A 22,636-nucleotide genomic window follows, 5' to 3' on the forward strand; every position below is an offset into this window, starting at 1 on the left:
TTTTTTATAATCGAGATGTAGAGGAAAAGAAGGAAAAAGAGTGTAGAGACAGAAGAAAAACTGAAGCACTGGTCTTAGCCCTAAGAGGAGTTAGCTTCCCGGGTGATGAAGAAAGAAAACGGAATGTACCTCAGGCCACAAAAGGGATTTGTTTCCGTTGTGGAAAGGAGGGACATTTCAGACAGGAATGTCCCCAAGCCAAACGGCCACCACCAAAGCCCTGCCCCAAGTGTCAAGGCAACCATTGGAAAAGTGACTGTCCTCAGGGGCATAGGTCCTTGAGGCCAGACTCTTCCACACAGGCCTGATGGGGCCCGGGGCCAATTCTAATGGCTCCCATAACTCCTATCACTATGCATGAGCCCCGGGTATGCTTCTCCGTAGGGAGCCAAGAGGTCAACTTCCTCTTAGATACTGGCGCTAGTTTTTCAGTGCTCACCTCTTATCCTGGACCTCTTTCCTCTAATACTGTAACGGTGCAAGGGGTGTCTGGACGGCCTATTACCAGAAAGTTTACTTCCCCACTGAGTTGTGAGTGGGATGGGATGATGTTTTCTCATGCATTCCTGATAGTGCCAGAATGCCCTACCCCTCTATTGGGAAGGGATTTCCTTTCAAAACTTCAGACTTCCATTACAATGAATTTGGGACCACAAGGATCATTATGTTTACCTCTACTAGAATGTGATATAAACCCTGAGGTATGGGCCACTGAAGGCAAGATTGGATGGACAAAAAGAGCAATCCCAGTTAAAATAGTCTTAAAGGATCCCTCTGTCTTTCCACATCAGAGACAATACCCGCTACGCCCAGAAGCAAAAAAGGGCTTATTAAAAATCATCCAGAACCTCAAACAGCAGAAACTTTTAGTACCTTGTAACAGCCCATGCAATACACCAATTTTGGGAGTTCAAAAATCAAATGGGGAATGGCGTTTAGTCCAAGACCTCAGAATAATTAATGAAGCAGTTGTTCTCCTCCACCCAGTAGTTCCTAATCCATATACTCTGCTATCTGAGATTCCAGCAACTGCCGCTTGGTTTACTGTGTTAGATTTAAAAGATGCCTTCTTTTGCATACCTCTGGATTCTCAGTCTCAGTATCTGTTTGCCTTTGAGGAACCAGATAGTGGATCTCAACTAACCTGGTCAGTACTCCCCCAAGGATTTAGAGATAGCCCCCACCTATTTGGACAAACTCTAGCTAAGGACTTAGCAGAATTCAAAGATAAGACAACTGCAATTGTTCTCCAATATGTGGATGACATCCTGTTATGCGCCTCCACCCAGGAGGAATGTCAAAAAGCTACTACAGAACTCTTAAACTTCTTAGCCAATCAGGGTTATAAAGTCTCAAAAAAGAAAGCTCAATTATGTCAGCAACAGGTCCAATATTTAGGATTACAACTATCCCAAGGAGTCTGCAAATTAGGACAGGAAAGAATAGCTCCCATAGGACAATATCCTCTGCCTCAGACCCTAAGGCAACTCAGAGGCTTCCTAGGAATAACTGGATACTGCAGACTTTGGATTCCTGGGTATGAAGAATTAGCTAAGCCTCTTACAGTCTTATAAAAGAAACTTTGCAACAAGGAACAACCAACCTAATATGGGAACCAGAACATATTAAAGCCTTTGAGACATTAAAAAGGGCCTTACTCCAAGCCCCTGCTCTTAGTTTACCTACTGAAGAGAAATTTAACCTGTTTGTCACTGAAAGAGGAGGAATAGCCCTAGGAGTGGTAACCCAAAAGAATGGGCCTATTCAACAACCAGTAGCCTATCTCAGCAAGGAACTTGATATGGTATCTCGGGGATGGCCCCACTGTTTACGAGTAATTGCAGCTGTAGCTCTACTAGTCCCTGAGGCAATCAAAATCACCCTGGGAAGAGACCTTATTGTCTACACTTCCCATGATCTCTCAGGAATTTTAAACTCAAAAGGAGGACTATGGCTTTCAGATAGTCGCCTTCTAAAATATCAGGCTTTACTTCTGGAAGGACCCATAACTCAAATAAGGACTTGTTCGACTTTAAATCCAGCTACTTTCCTACCAGAAACATTAGAGGAAAGTCCTGAACATGACTGCCAACAGGTCCTAGCCATAAATTACTCAGCCCAAGAAGACCTTCAAAACCTTCCCCTGTCTAATCCAGACCTCACCATGTTCACTGATGGAAGTTCCTTTGTGGAACAAGGAGAACGCAAAGCTGGATATGCTGTGGTGACTTTACATGACACTTTAGAAGCGCAATCTTTGCCCCCAGGCACAAGCACACAACTTGCAGAATTAATAGCCCTAACAAGAGCCGTGGAACTAGGGAAACAACAGAGAATTAATATTTATACTGACTCTAAATATGCCTACCTAATCCTGCATGCACATGCAGCAATTTGGAAAGAAAGAGGATTTCAAACAACTGAGGGAACAGCTATAAAAAAACTATAAACAGATCTTAAAACTATTAGAAGCTGTCCATTTACCCAAAGACGTAGCAGTAATCCACTGCCCTGGACATCAAAAAGGAATAGATGAAATAGCAGAAGGCAATAGACGAGCAGATCAGCAAGCCAAAGAGGCTGCTAAGGGAACTTTGCAACAAATAGCGACTTTAGCCCCTTTGATATGGACAGGCCCTCCCCCAGAGATAAGGCCCCAATACACCCAGGAGGAAACACAGCAGGCTTTATCTAGAGGAGGTAACCTCTTGCCCTCTGGGTGGATTCAAATGGAAGATAACAAACTCTACTTACCTGCTAACTCCCAGTGGAAGATTTTACACACCCTACATCAATCCTTCCATCTGGGAGAAGAAAACACTCTCAAATTAACTCAAGAGATATTTGAAGGGAAGCATATTTCAAAAACAATCCAACAAATAGTCAAAGCCTGTGAAACGTGCCAAAGGAATAACCCCCTTAACTCTACCAAAAAGCCCCCAAGGCTACAAAGAACAGGACAATTTCCTGGAGAAGACTGGCAACTTGATTTTACTCACATGCCAAAAAGTAATGGATTTCAATATTTATTGGTTATGGTAGATACATTTACAGGGTGGACTGAGGCCTATCCCTCCAGAACTGAACAGGCAGGAGAAGTAGTCAAAGCCTTATTACAGGAAATAATTCCTCGATTTGGTCTGCCCCGCAGCCTCCAAAGTGACAATGGAGCTGCTTTCAAGGCTGCTGTCACTCAGGGAATATCCAAAGCCTTAGGCATAAAGTACCATCTCCACTGTGCATGGAGGCCCCAGTCCTCAGGAAAGGTAGAAAAAACTAATGACATCCTAAAAAGGCACCTAAGAAAACTCACTCAAGAAACTCACTACCCATGGCCTAAAATGCTTCCTCTAGCCCTACTCAGAATCAGGAATACCCCCAAACATTAGGGCTCAGCCCATTTGAGCTCCTATATGGAAGACCATTCCTAAGAAATGATATCCTTAAAGATCAGGAAACTGCAGATTTAGTGGCTCATATCACAAAGTTGGCCAAATTTCAAACTGAGATCTGTAAATACCCTGCATCTGAGCCAATCACTTCTCCACCTCTGTATGAGCCTGGAGATCTAGTCATGATAAAAACCGTACCTTCAAGTTCTCCAAATTTAGACCCTATTTGGAAAGGACCTTTTCCTGTAATCTTATCTATCCCCTCTGCAGTAAAAGTGCTGGGACAAGAGAACTGGATTCACCACTCTCGAGTTAAAGCCTGTCATCCTGAGTCGACTCCCAAAGAAACTTCCTCCCAAGGAACTGAGGAGCGATACTCCTGCACTCCAATAGAGGACCTAAAATATCTCTTCCGCAGAGACAATGGTGATATGTAAACTTTTCCTCCTCTCTTTCTTTATTATTGTAGGCAGATCCACTGAAACTAATTCTTTCCTAAATTGGGCCCAGCAATATGCCACTAAATTACAAAAAGATAATTGCTGGATATGTGGACTATTACCCCTTTCCAGCACCTCTGGACTACCTTGACTGCCCATCTCTCAAATGACCCTCCAACCTATCACTCTTCAACCAGACTTTTACCATGGACCCCTCGATCGACCCGATTTATAAAAAGGAACTCCAAGCTGCTTGCCCCTCACCGTCCACTTTCAGCTCGAAGAAGTCAGAGCGGTCATCGACCCCCTTCCCCAGCAGCATGGAGTTCTAAGATTAGAGGGGGGAATGAAGCCAGAATTGGGGACAGGCAGTTAGTGTAGAAATAGGAAATCGGGTCAGATCAAGAAAATAGAGGCCATCAAGTCATCTGCCTCTGGAAGTTGGAGACTGCAATGGGAGAATGGAATGTCAAGGACCTGCAGAACCCATTGATAACCAAATTCACCTGCCCTTGCCAGAGACTGCAGGCAAGAAGGTGCTAATCAATGCCCCCTGGGCCCTTGCCTGTCTGAGACACCTTGACCCTCCCTCTGCCCCATCCGCTTTTCGCTTTTTACATTTCAAAACCAGGCCTAATCCCGCAGGCAGGAAGGGAAGAGATAAGGGGAAAGAATGGGAGAATGAAACCCATAAAAAGAACGAGATTTGCTCATCCCACGGATTCCGCCTTTGGGTCCCCTTCTTCCACCCGGGAGAAGTCTGCTTTTCCTTTTCTTTAATAAAGCTGCATTTTCCACTCTACATTTGCCTCGGCGTGCTTCTCCGGCGTTATACTTCAACACCTGAGGAAGCAGGACTCGTCACCGGGTAAAAAGCGGTATCAATACCTCCAGGTTAGAAGGATCACAACTTCTAACACAAGTAATTACCCTCTGAGGTTACCCTTTCCTGCCTTTGGGAACATCTGCATGAAATAAAGGAGGTGGGGGTCTATCAAAAAGCAAACTATTCCCACAACCAGGAGCACCAGGTCTGGGTCCCAGCTCCTCTCTTGAGGAGTCTATTATCTCTGTTATTTCTTTTAAGTAAAATTTATTTTCTATGCATGCCTTGGCTCACTCAGTTGTCAATCTTCAACACCAGGCGACCCAATTCTGATTTCTCATATCAATAGGGAACAGATAGCTTTGAGTGGTGAGAATCCCAGTCTAATTAAGAGAATTATTTTTTGAAGTGGGCCCACTGTGATGACCCCACATGTTTTCTTTTCCAAGAAGCAATGTACCTGCATCCCTGCCTGGCATACGTGGATGGGCAATGGCACATTCCTCAGCAAATTACCTATATTCTGCAGGGAAAATGCAGGCCTGAAATAATGTTGATAAGAGGGACTCAAGTTACTCTGAAGAGGGAGACTTCTGTGACCCTTTCCACAGACCAGATTCTGAAACTCCGGGTGATAAAGATAATATCTAAGAATTTATGGTTAAGAATCTAATTAGAAACAGCATGGGCCAAGGTGACCTAGACTTGTCATTGGCAGTGGGGTTATGACAGTCTGATGTCATCCAGCTGTCAAAAGGCAGACCTGGGCAGGACTCTCTTGAAACTTCCCTGAGATTCTCCAATAAAACTAGAGTGAAGGAGAGGAACACTTCTCTCTCCTCTTTGAGATAATTCACTCTCTCTTGAGAGTGTCCCCTTTCCCTTGTACTATTACATCAATAAATTCATGTCTGTTACTTTGAGTGACATGACTAAAATATTTCTAATTTGATTGCAAGAATCAGGATTTGAAGGTGGGTCTTTGCACTGTATCAGTTTCCCAGACATCACCACTTCTGTAAGCACTAAATATTTTAAAGAGTTCTCAAGATCTGCATTAATCTTACTTCAGCCATATTGTCAAGCTTTCTGGTTTTTCCAACTCTTCAGGAAAACTCAAAGGAAGAAAGTATACTATAGAGCTAAACACCAGGAATGTCTTTCTGCTCCACATAGTGGATGCTCCAGTTGATATAGTTTTTAATATGAATTGTAGATTTATTGAAATATGATTTGCTTAAAAATAGAACAAATAATTATTTACAAACATGCCTAATGAGAAAATGCTACATATAATACAGAAAAAAAGCAAACACTTTCAGAGTCCATTTATCCATTGGACACAATAGGCACAGTGCCTAGATCCTATAGGAATGTTTTATTTTAAAATCTAAAGAAAAATAAAAGAATTTAATATGTCCTGGATTATATTCTTCTTCACACAATGTAAATTTTAACCTTCTTTGCATAGGGAAGGGCATATGAAAGCAGAAGCAAGTCTTTAGGACTCTTGAAAGATGTACTCCAAAATGTGGCCATAAGTAGGTCATTCTCAAGACTTATATGGATTTAATTCATTTTCCCCACATTTTTATTAGTGCATTATAGTTGTACATAATGCTTATATTTGTTACATATTTTTTACATGCACACAATCAAACTATTATTTAACAATGATTTCCTAGCACTTCCCCTCCCTCCTCATTTGGTCCCACCCCTTGGTTCCTTTTCTTTACTGATCTCCCTTGGATTATTAGGAGATCCACCCACAGCTTTGTTTTCCTGTTTTCCCTCTCTAGCTTCCCTAGGGAGACATATATCCCTTCATCTTTTCAGTTTGACTTATTTCACTTAACATGGTTGTCTCTAGTTTCATGCATTTTCCTACAAATGACACAATTTTATTTTTATTTATGGCTGAATAAAAACCTATTGTGTATCTCTACCACATTTTCTTCATCCATTCATCAATTGATGGACACATAGGCCTGTTCCATAGTTTAGCAATTGTGAATTTTGCCCCTATAAATATGGATAAGTATGTATCCCTGTAGTATGATGACTTTAATTCTTCAAGATAAGTACCAAAGAGTGCTATAGCTGGGTCATATGGTCATTCTGAGCCTAGTCTTTTGAGGAGACTCCATACTTATTTCCACAATAGTTACACTAATTTTTAGTCCCATCAATAGTGTAAAAGTGTTTCTTTTTCTCCATATTCTCTCCAGCTTCTATTATTTGTGTTCCTGGTGAATGCCACTCTGATGGATGTGAGATGAAATATTAGTGCAGTTTTTTTTTTGTACTTTTGATTTACATTTCCCTAATTAGTAATGATGTTGAACTTATTTCCATATACACTTTTGCCATTTGTATTTCTCCTTTTGAGAAGTGTCTGTTTAGTTCACCTGCCTATAGATTAATTAGGTAATTGGATTTTTTGGATAGTTAATCTTCTATTGTTTCTTGTTACCATTCTCTAAAAATGAAAGGATATTGAGAAAAACAGCAGGTCAGTAAGCATTCTTTTTTTCAAGTGAAAGAGAATCAACTGGTACTAGGGTTGAGACTCAGTGGTAGAGTGCCTGCCTAGCACACATGAGATCCTGGGTTCAATCCTCAGTACCACATAAGAAAACAAAATAAAGGTATTTAAAAAAATAAAAGAAAATCAATTCAAACTAACATAGACAAAGGTGGGGGCAGTGTTTTATTTTACAATTGAAAACCCTGGGGGTAGTTCTGACTGCAGGCACAGCTGTTTTCTGCGATGTCCTTTTTTTTTTTTTTTTTGTCTTTTTATCTCTTAGTTTTCATCCCATTTTCTGGTCTCCTCTGTTACTGAAGCCTGAATTAAGGACAGGAAGTTAGTGTATAAATAGGGGATCCGTCAAACCCAGAAAATAAAGCCATGAAAGCCGCCTACCTCTGGAAGTTGGAGACTGCCCCTGGGAGAATGGAATGTCAAGGATCTCTGGAGCTCATTGATTACCAAATTTACCTGCCTTTTTCAAGGACTGCAAACATGGAACTGCTAATTAATTCCCCCGGGCCTTTGCCTGGCTGAATCACCTTGGCCCTCCCCCTGCCCATGGCTTCTCACTTTATGCAAAACCAGGCCTAGTCACTTAGGCAGGAAGGAGAGATAAATGGGGAAAGAACTGGAGAACAAAAGTGACCTTAACCTATAAAAGATGGAGGGTGTGCTTACTTCTGGAGACTTAGAACATCAGCCATGGCCCCCTTCTCCCTGCTGGGAGATGTCTGTATTATTACCTTTAATTAAAGCCTGCTTAATATGCTTGCCTTGGCTTGCTTCCCTAGTGTTCAAACTTCAACATTAGAGGGAGCAGAGCTCATCACCAGTAAACAGTGGTATCATAACTACAAGATGGCAGTAAGCTTTCTGTGCTCACCTCCTACCAGCCATTTGTGGGCCTCTAAAAGAATATGTCTGAACCAGTTCAAACCAACTTGGCAGATTGTGTTTCCTTGTTCAGAGGGTTTCCATGGTCTGATTTCTTACACTTGGTCATCTTCCCACCTCACCCAACATAGGGTGAAATGCAGAGGAAGGATCCCAGGAAAAATCAGGAGTTACTTCTGAACAAGAGAAAACAGACACTGGAGACAGATAAAAATATTCTGAGCAGATTCCCCTGCTGTCACCAGTGTGGCCAAACCTTCAGTTCCAGTGAGGGGCAAAAGGGGATTAAAAAATCAAGATGCACACAGATTTGAAGATTACACTGGGATAAAGTGGAGCTCTGCTCTCTGATGGAGATGTAGGTCTAAAGAGTTATACCAGCGATCCTTATTTATATATGTCTCATTATCAGGTTAATGACTATGAAAACATTATTCTTTGTGTTCAGGAATGTCACAGGAAATAGGACATCTAAGTAGCTTTTTCACAGTCACAAACTTAAATGAGCATTGTGTAACTCTCAAGAAAGTCCATTATTAAAAGTTATTCTAAAGTGAGCAGACATAGGAGAAGTGAAGCTCGTGAAATATTGTGGTTATCTAGCATAAAATTTTTTTCCTTCCCAGGAGATATAAACCTGAGATCAAGATCAGAGTTGATAGGACTCTTACATAGAGCCTCCTGATGCAGGGCATTGCCACAGCAGCAGTCCAGCATCCTGTGCCCTTGTACAGAAATATTTCCATGCACCAGGCATGCCATAACAATGAGGTTATCACAGAACCCCAAACTCAGTAACTGCTATCCCATTCTCTGCCACCACTTTCCACACTGATCTGCAGAGGAACAGCTAACTACACCACAGAGGTGGGAAGCCTCTATTTCAGCTCATGGCACTGTTGAAGAACCTAGGTATCAGGACATCCCCACTTCAGAAATGAGGAGATAAGGGCTCAGAGGGTCTTAAACTTCCTTCCCAAGTCCACTGGTCTTGAAAGTGGTAGAAACAGAACATAAAGACCAATCCAGTCTCCAAAGGTGTATTTTAAATCATTCTTGGTCTACCAGGTCAGTAATAGTCTCCCTGAGGTACAAAAGGTTTATCATAGACCTTGAGAAGGAAAATGGAAATCAGAAAGGATGAAGACTCCCTGATAGTACCTCCCAGAGACCCCGCACCAGTCAGTTTGTGGCCAAGTTTGGAAGAATTCTTTTCTGCTTACATCTTCTAGTTGTTTTCACACATGATTATTTCCACATTGCCTTTGTAATTTTTACACTTGTTATTTTTTGTTTATTTATTTTTCTTAAGTCACCTTGCCTGTTATACTTACAAAAATGTATTTAAATACTCAGTGGTTTATGGAAATTTTCAATAAAAATGAGTATCATTTTCCCCAAATAAAAAAAAAATCGACTTCAAAATCCCTAGAACTACTCATTTAATTACCAGTCATATGTGCACAATTCCAAATCATTCATCTGAGGCAGAGTCTTCAGATTGAGCTTGGGGAATTGGAGTTACTGGATCACACCAGAACCCAAATGATCCCTGTGATCTTCTGCCACATGCAGTTATCCAGGCACTTCTTCAATCTCCATTGCACTCTGAGAGCAAGGTGAGTGAAGTCCCAACTTCCCTCAGCCAAGAGGCCAGGAAGATGTCCTACCGCAAATGTAGTCAGGTTCACACAGTTCAAAATCAGGTTTCTGTTTCTGGTCACTGCATCCTTAGTTTCCAACCACATACCATTTTAGATGTGATCTAATTCAAGGGTCATGGTTCTTTTCAGCAACTTCTTTCCTGACCATTGAGTCATGACTCCCAATTCAACTATTCTGTGATTATTGCTTGTTAAGTGCTCCAGGAAGAATAAACCAGGTTTGTGTAGTGTCCCCAGGAAGTTGGGCAGTATGAGGCTGAGCAGTCACATCATTTCCTACTGCCCTACTGTCCATTTGCTTCTCAAATGTCTGCCAGAGACAAATCTCCATGGAAGAACAGAGGAACCACCAAAGGAAAAAGGGGCCTTTGAGAGCATGCAGGAAAATGCCCTTGGTGTACAAAGAAGCAAGCTATCCCTGAGGGTCTTTATCTCCCCATCTTGCAAAACCAACTGGGGCACAGCTAAATTGAATCAATATCCCCTGACTCCTGACACATGTTTATCATTTATTCAACTGAAAATATTTCCACCACAAATTACATTGGGCTTCTAGCTTTAAGGACAGATGATTAACCCTTCACTCTAGAATAATCTAATTTCCATAATAAGACAATGCAGTCACAATGATATTCTCTCACCTGGGAGATTAACCACATGATCTGCTAGACTCTAATGATCCTATAGAAATAGAAAACACAGGCTTGGATTACCTAAAAATATCTAAAAAGTCCCACCTCACCCCTCCCTCCTCCTAAAATCTCCAAGACTTTCCATCCTATGAATGGGAAAGGCTTTATGTGACCATTTAAACCAGATGCTCCACATGGACTAAATTTTATCTTCCTTAGAAAGCACTATGGAGGGCTGGGGAGATAACTCAGTTGGTAGAGTGTTTGTCTTGCAAGCACAAGGCCCTGGGTCCAATCCCCAGTACTGCAAAATAAATAAATAAATAAATAAACAAATAAATAAATAAATAAATAAAAGAACTATGGAGTCATTGTGTATTTCAGGAGTTAGGCTGTGGCCTGTGCTCTTTTCTCTTACAGTCAACCACTCTACTCCTTGTTTTTCAGCCCTATATTACAACTGAGCTTCTGTCTGGCTACCTCTGGGTCATCTCCCAGTGTTGGTGGGGGATAACCAAGAGGGGAGGCTGCTTTCCACCATCTAAGATTCAGCACAACTGCACCAGGAAGAGAGCTGAATGGGGGCAATTGACACAAACAGTCTAAGATATCAAAGGTGTGTATTATTCAAGGGCTGAGCTTGTGCCAAGAAAACAGTATTCCAAGGAAGACTGGTCTTGTTGGAAAGGGATGGGAAACAACAGAATTCCTTCCCCAACCAAAAATCCTCTGCATTCATTCTGAATTTACTATTTTGGGAAAGATGTTTAAATTTTACAGATTATTTTTATACTAGCTAAAACCTAGAGGAATCTAAATATTCAAGAGGAGCAATATGACTGAATCAATTGGTACATTGTTCCACAACTCTTATGCAGACTTAAGAATGATAGTTAAAAGTACAGTGGTTTAAGTAACTCAGAAAGTACTCAAATGTAAAAAAAAAAATAGAAAATTGAATTTATGATGAGATTACTACTGTGCCATCTGATGATGTACTTGCTGAGCAAAAGATCTCAAATATATTCAACTTTAGTGCTGCTAGTAAACTTGTGGGGTGGTGTGCAGAAAAATAGAGATATGTGACCTGATAAGACTCAGTGTCCCCACTTAGAGCCTCAGAGCTGCCTGAGACACCCAACTATCTCCTGCAAACTCTACACAGCTGCCACTGGAAACTAATGTTAGGAAGCTCATCTAGGTGTACCTAACCTGTCCTGCCCCATGGAAGGTGCCATGCTAAGAATAATGGCACTGGATATTGCAGAATCCAAGTCATCTTGAGGGTTTTTCCCCTAAATATTCAGAATTGAAATAAACATTCCCATGGGACTGAATGTGTTAATGTTGTCTGGGAATTGAGCTCTGACCCAGACCTCAGGGATTTTACCATCCAGGGTGAATATTCACAAGTGAACATTTTGCTTCTGGCTGGTCCTCTAGCACTGTAAGGGAAGTCAAGGGTGCCAGACTATGTTGCCAGTCAGTGCTGCAGTTTTCTGAGTCTTTTTTTTCTCTCTCCCTCTGCCTGAACCCCCTCAGCAGGACTCCACAAGGAATTTCCTTCATCAGCACTATTGAAGGTCATATATCGATATGCTGCTTGTTACCACTAGGATGAAACTAGAGTCCTGGTCTCCTTACTGTCTTTACTTCTTGTTAAGACTGATAATTGCACTGGTGAGAAAATACTAGGAGACTGTGGGCCATGTCTAACATGCCCAAGAGTCTGTGCCAGTCTTTATCTCAGCACAATGTGCCCAGAAGAAATGGCTGAAAAATTAAACCTCAATTAGCCAAGTTGTGATGCCCAGAGGGACATGGCAGGCCATGGTTTGGAGGTCTTTGGGCATATTTGTTCCAGCCTAAGTTTGGTTTAGCAAGGGAAATGGTCTTTCGGAAAATGGTCTTAGTTAGGGAAGTGGCCCATTCCTCATATCAAGACCTGAGGAGCAGGCCTGGAACCATTAGCATTCACTTCATGGGGGAATGCGGGGCTTCTGGCCCCAACATGTTGCATTTTCATGGGCAAGACAGCTGTGTATTGGGCATCCATGGAATCCTGGGTATGTGTCTTAAACTTCCTAGTCAATCTTCGAAGATAAACATTTTTTTGATTTAAAAAATGGAGTAATGTGGCCTCTGAAAGTCACATAATATCCTGACATGGACTTGTTTACCCACATATTGTCTTCATTATAATCTCTTACTCTCACATAATACCCTCACTGTGACCTCTTACACTGATATGCTACATTACTCTGGACTCTGACATTCATATAATACTTTACTTGACCTCTGACACTCACATAACACCCTCACCATTGCCTATCACACATAGTATTTTCACTAACTTCTGACACTCAACTAATGCCCTCACTGGGGCCTCTCACTCTCACATATTATGCTCAATGTGACATCTGACTTTCACATAATATCCTACTGTGGCTTTTGACATTCACATAATACCCTCACTTGGCCTCTGATTCTCACAAAATATCCTCACTCTTATGTTGACATTTGCATAATACCAACACTGTGATCTTGACAGTCACATATTATCACTATGGCCCCTGCCACTGACAAAGTATACTCACTATGGCATCTGATGCTCTCAAATATACTTACAATATTCACATATATTCATATATTTTTTCAGAATAATCCTTGAGATTGAAAATTTTTCCTGTGATCTCTGACATTAAAAAAATATCTTCTCATTTACAAAATGTCTTTCACATATTACACTCACTGTCACATGAGTTCCTCACATAATACATGCAGTGTGGCATAAAACACTGATATAATACCATACTGTGGCCTCTGACACAGAATGTCCTCAATCGATCTCTGACACATAATTCCTTCATTGTTACCACTGACACATTATATCCCTGTAGTGACCTCAGACACACATAATAGCAAAATTGTGGCTTTCTACAAACAAATTCAGTGAGGTCTTTGAATCTTACATAATACCTTAAATGTGGCCTATGGCACTGATATAAAACCCTCACTTGGTGTCTGACACTGACATATCATAATGAATTTTATACTCACTTGACACAATCACTGTGGTCTCTGACTCTCATACAATTTTCTCACTGTTAACTCTGACACTCACATATTACCATATTGGAACTTCTTATATAAAATCAACAATGTGACCTATAAAACACAAAATATCCTCTCTCTCCCTGCTGCCTGAACCCCTCACATCTTGACCTGTGACACTGACATAATATTCTCACTGTGATCTCTGATCCTCACATATTATACTCTGTTACTTCTGACACATAATTACCTCAGTATGATCACACTAACATAATAAACTCAGTGTGACCTCAGGCACTCAAATAATACACTAAGTTTAACCATTGTCACTGATAAAATACCCTAATATGATCTCTGGTCCTCAAAAATGCCCTCACTGTGATTTCTCACACTCATATAATACCCTCAGTGTAACCTCAGATACTAATATAACACCTGCATATGCTCTCTGACACATAATACAAAAAATGTGGCCTCTGACACTCAGAATATTCTCACAGGGGCTTCTGACACTCACCTAATACCTTCACTGTACCTATTGTCCATTACAGAATACCTTCATTCTGCCCTCTGACAATTATAAAATATCCTCAATTAGCAGTCTTACAATATTTTCACCAGACCTTTGACATTATATAATTTACTCACTGTGACTCAAAAACTCCCATAATACCTTCATGTGGCCTCTGGCACTTGCATAATATCCTCACTTGTCCTCTGACACTGACATAATATCCTTACTGCTCTTGTGTCACTCACATAATACCCTTACTGTGGACTGTGATCACACACAAAAAAATTCTCACTATGTCCTCAGGCACTCACAAGTTATTGTCACATGGCCTCTGTCACCCACAAAATATCCTCACTGTGGACTCTGACATGAACACAAGATAGTCAGTATGATCTCAGACATAAAGTAGTCTCCTGTGGCCACTGACACTCACATAATACCCTCATTTTGTCCTATGCTATTCACATAATATCTTCATTTGTCAGCTGAAACTCACATAATCCCCTACTGTATTCTCTGACATTCACATAACACCCTAATTCTGACCTCTGACACTGATAATACCATCACAGTGACATGTCTCACTCATATTATTTCTTTAGTGTGACCTGAGACACAAACCTGATACACTCAATGTGTCCTCTAATTGACATCATATCTTCACTGTGACTTCTGGTGCTCAAATAATTATCTCAGAGTGACCTCAGACACTGACATAATACACTAACAGTGTCCCCTGACATATACTATCCTATCTGGGGCATCTTACACTGCAATAAAAACCTCACTGTGACTTCTGGCACTCACATAAATACCTCACTCTGGTCTCTGACACTCACATAATAGCATATCAGTGGCCCCTAACACTATTAAAATAACTCACTGGACTCTGACACTACATAATATTTTAGCATGACCTCTTAAACTAACATAATGTACTCACTATGACACTGAACACTCATTTACTATCTTCACTGTGTCCTATGACACTGACATAATATCCCATTTTATCCTCTTACATTCATTTAATAATATGAATATGACCACGGACACTCAAATATTATCAATTTGGCCTCTCCTCTGATACTCACATAATACCCTCACTGTTGCCTGTGACACACATTATATTATCACTTGATCTCTGATGTTTATACAATAACTTCCATCGTGGCCTCTGACATTTGCAATGTCCTCACTTGGCCTGTGACTCTAACAAACTACCCTCATCATAACTTGTTACAGTCATAAAATATCCACACTATGGTCCCTGATGTTGAAAATATTTTCTCATTATATCCTCTGACACATAATATCCTCACTTTTCCTGTGTCACTCACATAAACTCTGTGTGATTTTGAAACTCATATATTACCCCCACAGTGAACTCTCACACTCAAACAATACCCTTACTGTGACCTTTGACACTGACTTAATATCTTCATTGTGGCTTCAGATTATATCCTAAGTGTGACCACTGACACTCACATGCTACACTCACTGTGGCCTGTGATGCTTACATAATACCCTCATCATGACTATATGGAAGGCTAGTCAAAAGAGATTTCTGAAGAGTGTAATGAGGGTTTGTGAAGTTAATATAAATGTCCACTCCAGTGTTTAGAAATTCTTGAAATGGAGTATTGTATGTACTCACTTATTTGTATAGGGACATGTCTACTTTAGGTGTGTAGAGACTTCTCTTGAGACATATAGTGAGGTCACTTTTCAATGTGTCAGGAGGGCACTCAGATGTGTAGGGAGGCTTCTGTAATTTTTGTATGGAGATGATTCCGAGCTGAGAAAGGAGGGTTACTCTTAGGTTTAAGGTTAGTTTTTGAGGTTAGGGCTTGGATTAGGATTATATTTAGAGTTAGTATTAGTATTAGGGGTTAGTGTTAGAGTTAGAGGGTTAAGACTTTGTTCAGTGTTGGTGTTAGGATCCAAATGATTATTTGGATTGTAATGGGAAGGACTCTGTACTATGTTGAAATGGCTATCTGAATTGTTGTAATGGTTCTCTGTGGTGTATTATGAGGGTTCCCTGAGGTGAGTACAGAGGCTCACTGAGATAATTAGGGAAGGCTTCCAAAAAACATAGTGAGTACTTACTGAGGTCTGTAAGACTGTCTCTCTGAGGTGTGTAAGGGTGTCTCTCAGCTGTGTAGTGAGGGTATTCTTTGATGTGTCAGCAGGAAACTAAAATGTGTGTACAGAGAGCCCTCTGAGTTTTGTAGGATGTGGCCTCTGAGCTGTGTAGTCAGGGTACTATTATGTGCATCAGAGGACTCCTTTACATATGTGGAAATGCCTCCTGAAATGAGTTGAGGGGGTTCACAAAGGTGAATCAGGGAGATGCTCTGTAAATTGTAGAAAGAGCTCACTGAATTGTGTTTCAAGGGCCATTTGAGGTGAGTACTCAGAGATTTGTGAGATGAGTAGGGAGAACAAACTGATGAATGAGGAAAGGCACTATTATGTTTTGCTAAGGTCAGGATTTAGGGTCAGGTTCAGGTTCATGTTCAGTGCCACTGTCAGGGATGTCTTTCTGGTATGTAAGAAGGGCTGAGATTTAGGCTTAAATTAGGGTAAGTGTCAAGCTCAGGGTTAGGTTCAGTATTTGCAATTTATAGGAAAGGCCTCTGTTGTGAGTCAAAAGGGCTCTATGAGATGCATATTGAAGACTTTCTGTCATCAGTAGATACTCTCTGAGGTGTTTATAGTGCACTTGCAAAGAAGTTTAATTAGTAGAACTGGACTGCAAAGGAATCTAATTTGTACAAAAAGAAATGCAAGGATGTTCCTCTGAATTGTGTAGGAAATGCATTTGAGGTAAGTAGAGGCAGCTATTTATTTGTCTAAGGAGGGTACTCAGATAATTTGGGAGGTGCTTTGTATTGGTAGTATATGACTGTGGAGGGAGCGAACTATGACAAGTGTAAGAGAGTTCTATAAAATGTGTTTGAAATTTCCTAATGGTGTGTGGGAGGGTTTCCTGAGATAAGCTCGGAGGGCTCACAGAGGTGCATAAGATGGTTGTTCGGTGAGTTGTAGAAAGGGCTTAATGAGAAGTGTTTGGTGGGTCTTTGAAGGTAAATCATGAGAGCTCTGTGACATGAGTAGGGAGAAAAAACTGATGTAGAAAGGAAGGTTCTATGAGGTTAAGATTAAAGTTAGCATTAGCATTAGTAATGTGTCAAGGTAAGGGTCATAGTCACTGTCAATATCAGCAAGGGCTCTCTGTGGTATGTATCATGGGCTAAGTGTTAGTGTTAGAGTTATGGTTGAATGGTGGGTTGGGGTCAGTACTTTCAGTGTATAGGGAAGGTCTCTGTTGTGAATTGAAAGGATTCCCTTAGGCATGTATTGAGGTCTTTCTGAGGTGAGTAGATGAGCTTTCTGAGGGATTTAGAGAGTACTTGAAATGAAGTGTAGTTAGTAAAGAGGGCATTTAAAGGAATCTAATTTGCACTTGCTGAGTTGTGTAGGGAAGTCTCTCTAAGGTGTGTAGAGACTGCTGTTGAGGTAAGTAGGAAGGGCTTTCTTTGATGTGAATGAAGGTTACTTTGAGTTGTGTAGAGAGAACTCTGAGGTTGGTAACTTGCAGTCTCTGATCTGTTTAGAGGAACATCTATAAATTCCATAGAAGAGATCTTTGACATGTATCAGAGATCCCTATGATGTTTGTGGGTGGTCCTTCTGAGATGAGTCAGGAGGGGTCACTCAGCTGTATAAAGAATGTGTACTGAGATGAATAGAGAGGACTCAGTGAGTTGTTTGTGGAGGGCCTCTTTAGCTGAGTATTGAGAGTTCTGTAAGAGAAGTAGGGAGAAAAACTGATATAGATGGAAGGACCTTATGAAAGGTGAAGGGGGATCTTTGTCACATGTAGGTCAGACTTGGTGAGATGTGTATGGAAGACACTCTGAGCTCTGTAGTGTAGGTGCTCTGAGATGTATAGTGGGGTCTGGTTTAAATGCATAAGGATGGCATTCTGATGTGTGTATGAGGGCTCTCACAGGTGTGTAGGGAGTTTTCTATTTGATATGCCAAGGGATCTATGGGAGTGTAAGTGGGCCTTATGACTGAGTAGACGTGTTAACACATTTGTGGAGTGAGGAGCCCCTGAAGTGAATAGTGAGATATCTCTGATATGTGTACGGAAAAGACACTGTGTTTTGATGGGAGGGTTTTTTAAGGATAGTATAAGAAATCTCTGAAGTGTTTTTTAGGACTTTCAATGGAGAATGATGGGAGCTCTCTTAGGTATGTAAATGCAGCACCCAGAGATGAGTAGGGAGAGTTTTCATAGAAGTGAGATCTATCTGTTTTGTATTTATAGCACTTGTTGAGGTACATAGCATGGGCATTCTGAGGTTTGAATTAACATCTCTCTGGTGTCTATATGGAGTGTTTTCTGAGATGTATATAGAGGGCTATATGAGTTGTTTGGTTGCTGCTCAATAAAGTGTGGAGGAAGCATCACTAAACTGTGTATGGATATCACTTTGAGGTGTGTAGGACGGGCTCTTGATATGAGTAGGGTGGGATTATTTAGACGTGTAGTGGAATGAATTTTTGGTGTGTAGTAAATGTTCTCTGGGGTGTTAAAACAGGTTGTCTTTGTGTAGGGAGGTCTCTGTGATGTATGTCGGGAGGACCTTCTGAAAGGTTTAGGGGAGATTTATAAGGTTTGTCAGTGGACTTCTTACTATGAGAGGGAAGGCTCACATAACTGAATAAGTAGAGCTTTTGCAGTATATAAGAAAGACCTCTGAGGTGACTGGAAAGAGCTCTCTGAGGTGAGTAGAAATTCTCTCTGAGGTGTTTACAGAGCATCGCATAGAAGTATAGTTTGTACAAAGGTCTTGTATAATTTGTACTCATTAAGATATATATGGATGTCTACCTGAGGTTGTCTACACAAGTGGATACTACTCTTGATATAAGGATGGTTTCCATTGATGTTTACTGACCATACTACGATATGTGTAGAGAGGATTCTCTAAGATTGGTAATGCGCAGCTGCTGAGCTGTGTTAGAAGGTGTGTATGAATTGTGTAAAAGGGTTATATGATGCTTGTCCTAGGACTCATTTTTGTGTGTATTATGGTCACCTTAAGTGAGTTGGGATGGCTCACAGAGTTGCACAGGGTGTGTGCACTGGAAATTATAGTAAGAAGTCAGTGAGCTGTGGTTGGGGGGCCATTTGAGGAGAGTAGTAAGAGTTTGGCAAGATGAGTAGGGAGGAAAAACTGGTGTAGAAGGGAGAGTACTATGAGGTTAGGGTTAGTTTAGGTCTAGGGTTAGGGTTTAGGGTCAGGGCCAAGTCATGGTCAGTTTCAGAGTCAGGGAGAACTCTGTGGCATTTAGGGAGGACTTAGGTTTATGATTAGGATTAGGGTTAGGTTCATAGTAAGAGTCAGTATTTATGGAGTATAGGGAAGGCCATGGTGGAGAGTCAAAATTGTTCTCTGAGGTGTTTATATTGAGGCCTCTGTGAGGTGAGTGTATAGGCTTTTTGAGTTATTTTTAGAGGACGTGCAAAGAAACATTGTTTCTTCTTGCAAAGAAGTATGGTTTTACTCACTGAGTTTTGTAGGGACTTTTCTGATGTCTACAGAAACTGCTCTAGAATTGAGTATGGAGGGTACACTTTGGTATGAAAGTTAAACTGAGGTATGTAGAGCAGTCTCTCTGAAGTTGGTAGCATGGGGCCTCTGTGTTATGTTCCGTGGACTTTATGAGGTGTGCGGGATAATTCTATGATATGTGTTGGAGAGCTACAATTGTGTGTAAGGGTCTTTTCAGTTGATTTGGAAGGGCTCACTCAGGTGTATAGATAGGGTAAACTGAGATGAGTAGAAAAGGTTCAGTTAGCTGTGTTTGTATTTTTTTTTTTTGATGTGAGTAGTGAGAGCTCTGTTAGATGAGTAAAGAGTACAAGTGGATGTAGAAGAGAGGGTCCCATGAAGTTTGGAAAGGAGATTTGTATTGTCTGAATTTAGTAATCATGGAGATGAGTAGACTGGACTCTGAGCTTTGCCATGTAGGTTCACTGAGTTATGTAGTGAAGCCTAATTAATAATTCAGAGGGATAGAATTCTGATGTGTGTTTGGAGGGCTCTGAAAGTTGTGTAGGGAGGTCTATATTAGGTGGGAAGAGGTATCTTTGAAGGGTACAGGAGGTCTGTTTGACATAGTACAAATGCTATATTAGATATGTAGGGAGGGACTTCTACAGTGAATAGTGAGGTCTTTGATATGAGTAGCAAGAATAAACTCAGGTACAGTGAGAGGAATATTTGAGGATAGAAGAGAGAAATTTTTGAGGTGTTTTGGTAGGACAATCATAAGAGTATCTTCAGGTTTCTTTTAGGTTTGTAGTTTTGGCCCTTGGAGGTAAATATGGAGGACTTTTTGGCTAGTTTTGAGAGCTACAAGAGATGTGTTGGTAGGGTTTTTAAAGTTTTATTGAAAGGGCATTCTGAGGTTTGTATAGGCATCTCTCTGAGATGTTTAGGGAGAACTGTTGAATGAGGTGTATAACGTGGGTGCTCATTGGTAAAAATTAAGAGTTAACTGAGGTGTGCATTTGTGGACATCTATGGTGAGTAAGGAGAGATCTCTGAGGTAAATGAGAACAAACTGATGTTTGAAAGGAGGGTTCTATGAAGTGTGTAACAGGGTCCTCTGAATAGTGAAATTATGGCATTCTAAATTGTGTATAGGCATGGTGTGTGGTGTGTAGCAATGGTTCTCTGGGTCCAACATTTATTGATAAATAATGTGTGTGGAAATCGTGTCTAAGGTGTGCATGGATGGTCCTCTGAATTCTGCAGAAAAAGCACTTGATATGAGTAGGTATGGCTCTGAGCTGTGTAGAGAGGTGACTACTATGTGCATAGGAAGAGTTCACTGAAATGTGAAAGGAAGGTTCTCTGAGATTTGCAGTGCATATTATTTGAGGTATGTAGGGAGGCCTGTATTAAGTGTGCAGGTGGAATCTATGAGAGGTGTAGAGGGTTTTGTCTGCATAGAAGTGCACTCTGTTTGATAGTTAGGACCCTCAGAAATGAATAATGAAATCTATCTGATATGACTAGGTAGAACACAATGAGATAAAATGGAAGTATTCTTTGAGTATTATAGTAAGGGAAATCCCTACAATGTTTAGGAAGACAACTCAACAGTGTGTCCATAGTCTTCTCTGAAGTGTGTCAGGCCAACCCTCAGAGGTGAGTAGAAAGGGCATTTTTCTGAGTAGTAATTTGTATCCGAGTTGTGTAGTAGGGTGTGTTGTTGTTTGTAGCATGGGAAATCTGAGTTTTGAATTAACATCTCACTGGAATTTATAGAAAGTACTCTCTGGGATGTATAGGAAAGGCTTTCTGAGTTGTTTAAGTGTTGTTCAATAACGTATGAAGGCAGTGTCCCTATGGGGCATATGAATGGCAATTTGAGGTGTGTAGAAAAAGTTCTTGTTATTAGTAGGGAGTCATTATTTAGACATATAGGGAAGTGAGTTTGAGGTGTGAAGGAAAGATTCTCTGAGATGTTAAGTGGGTTCTCATTTTTATGTAGATTGGGCTCTCTGACATGTAGGGAGGGCCCTCTGAAGAGTGTAGGAGGGCTTTATGAAGTTTGTATGAAGACTTATTGATGAGATTGTAAGTGTTCACTTAAGTGAATAATGGGTTTATTTGCAGTGGAAATAACTCTATGCATAGGAAAGGTCTCTATGTTGAGTCAAAAGTTTTCTCTGAGTTGGGTATTGCAGGCTATCTGATGTGAGTAGAAAGGCTCTCTACTGTGTTTAGGGAAGACTTACTAAGAAGGATAGTTACTAGGGCTTGTGAAGTACTAGTTTGTACTCACTCAAATATGTAGTTATGTCTCTCTGAGGTGTGGAGGGAATGATGTAAGGTGGCACTCTTTTAAAGGATAGTATCACAGCTTGATCAACATCAAAAACAATGAGTCACAAATATGAGACACAAATATAAACACACAGAGACAAAAACAGTAAGGGTCTGGTGCTATCTAAATGGGAATTTGAGTGGAGGGCTAGACTCTACTCACTTCCATGGCCTGTCCTGTTTCAACTATGATCTTCTTGGGAAATATCACCAGAGTTGTTAGTCCCAACAATAATACAGTACTTCCAATCTTGGTAAAGGCACCTACTAGGGACTTTCCTGATAAATAAACATCCAAAGATGAATAGACAACAAGAACTCATGGCTCTGGACTTGCCATCTCAACAGAATGAGCATTTATTTGGAATATGGATGCCTAGCTACTAGGGTTCCAAGTTTTGTGTGTTCTACGGCCAAGGAAGTGAGGTCACTTCCTTGAGGACTCCTTACTCAAAGCCTTTTCTCACACAAGATGTTTCTAAAGGCCCACTGAGATGCAAATATCTGACATCTTTCCTTGCAAAATTCATAAGTGGACATGGTTACATCAACACACACTGGATCTGGTCCCTAGAGTGTCACAGGTGTAGACAACTCACCTGGTTTGGAGATACAGTTTGGATCAGACCCATTTCTTCCTCTGGCCATGTGGGTGGTCCTGAAGAAGTCATTACACCTTACAAGACCTGAATACTTTTGCCATTTATTCCCCTGGGATTATTCTAGCATATGCTTTTGAAGTTGTCATCAGGTTTATAAGACCATTTATAT

This window comes from Sciurus carolinensis, unplaced genomic scaffold (genome assembly GCF_902686445.1).
Source record: "Sciurus carolinensis unplaced genomic scaffold, mSciCar1.2, whole genome shotgun sequence".
Taxonomy (NCBI): Eukaryota; Metazoa; Chordata; class Mammalia; order Rodentia; family Sciuridae; genus Sciurus; species Sciurus carolinensis.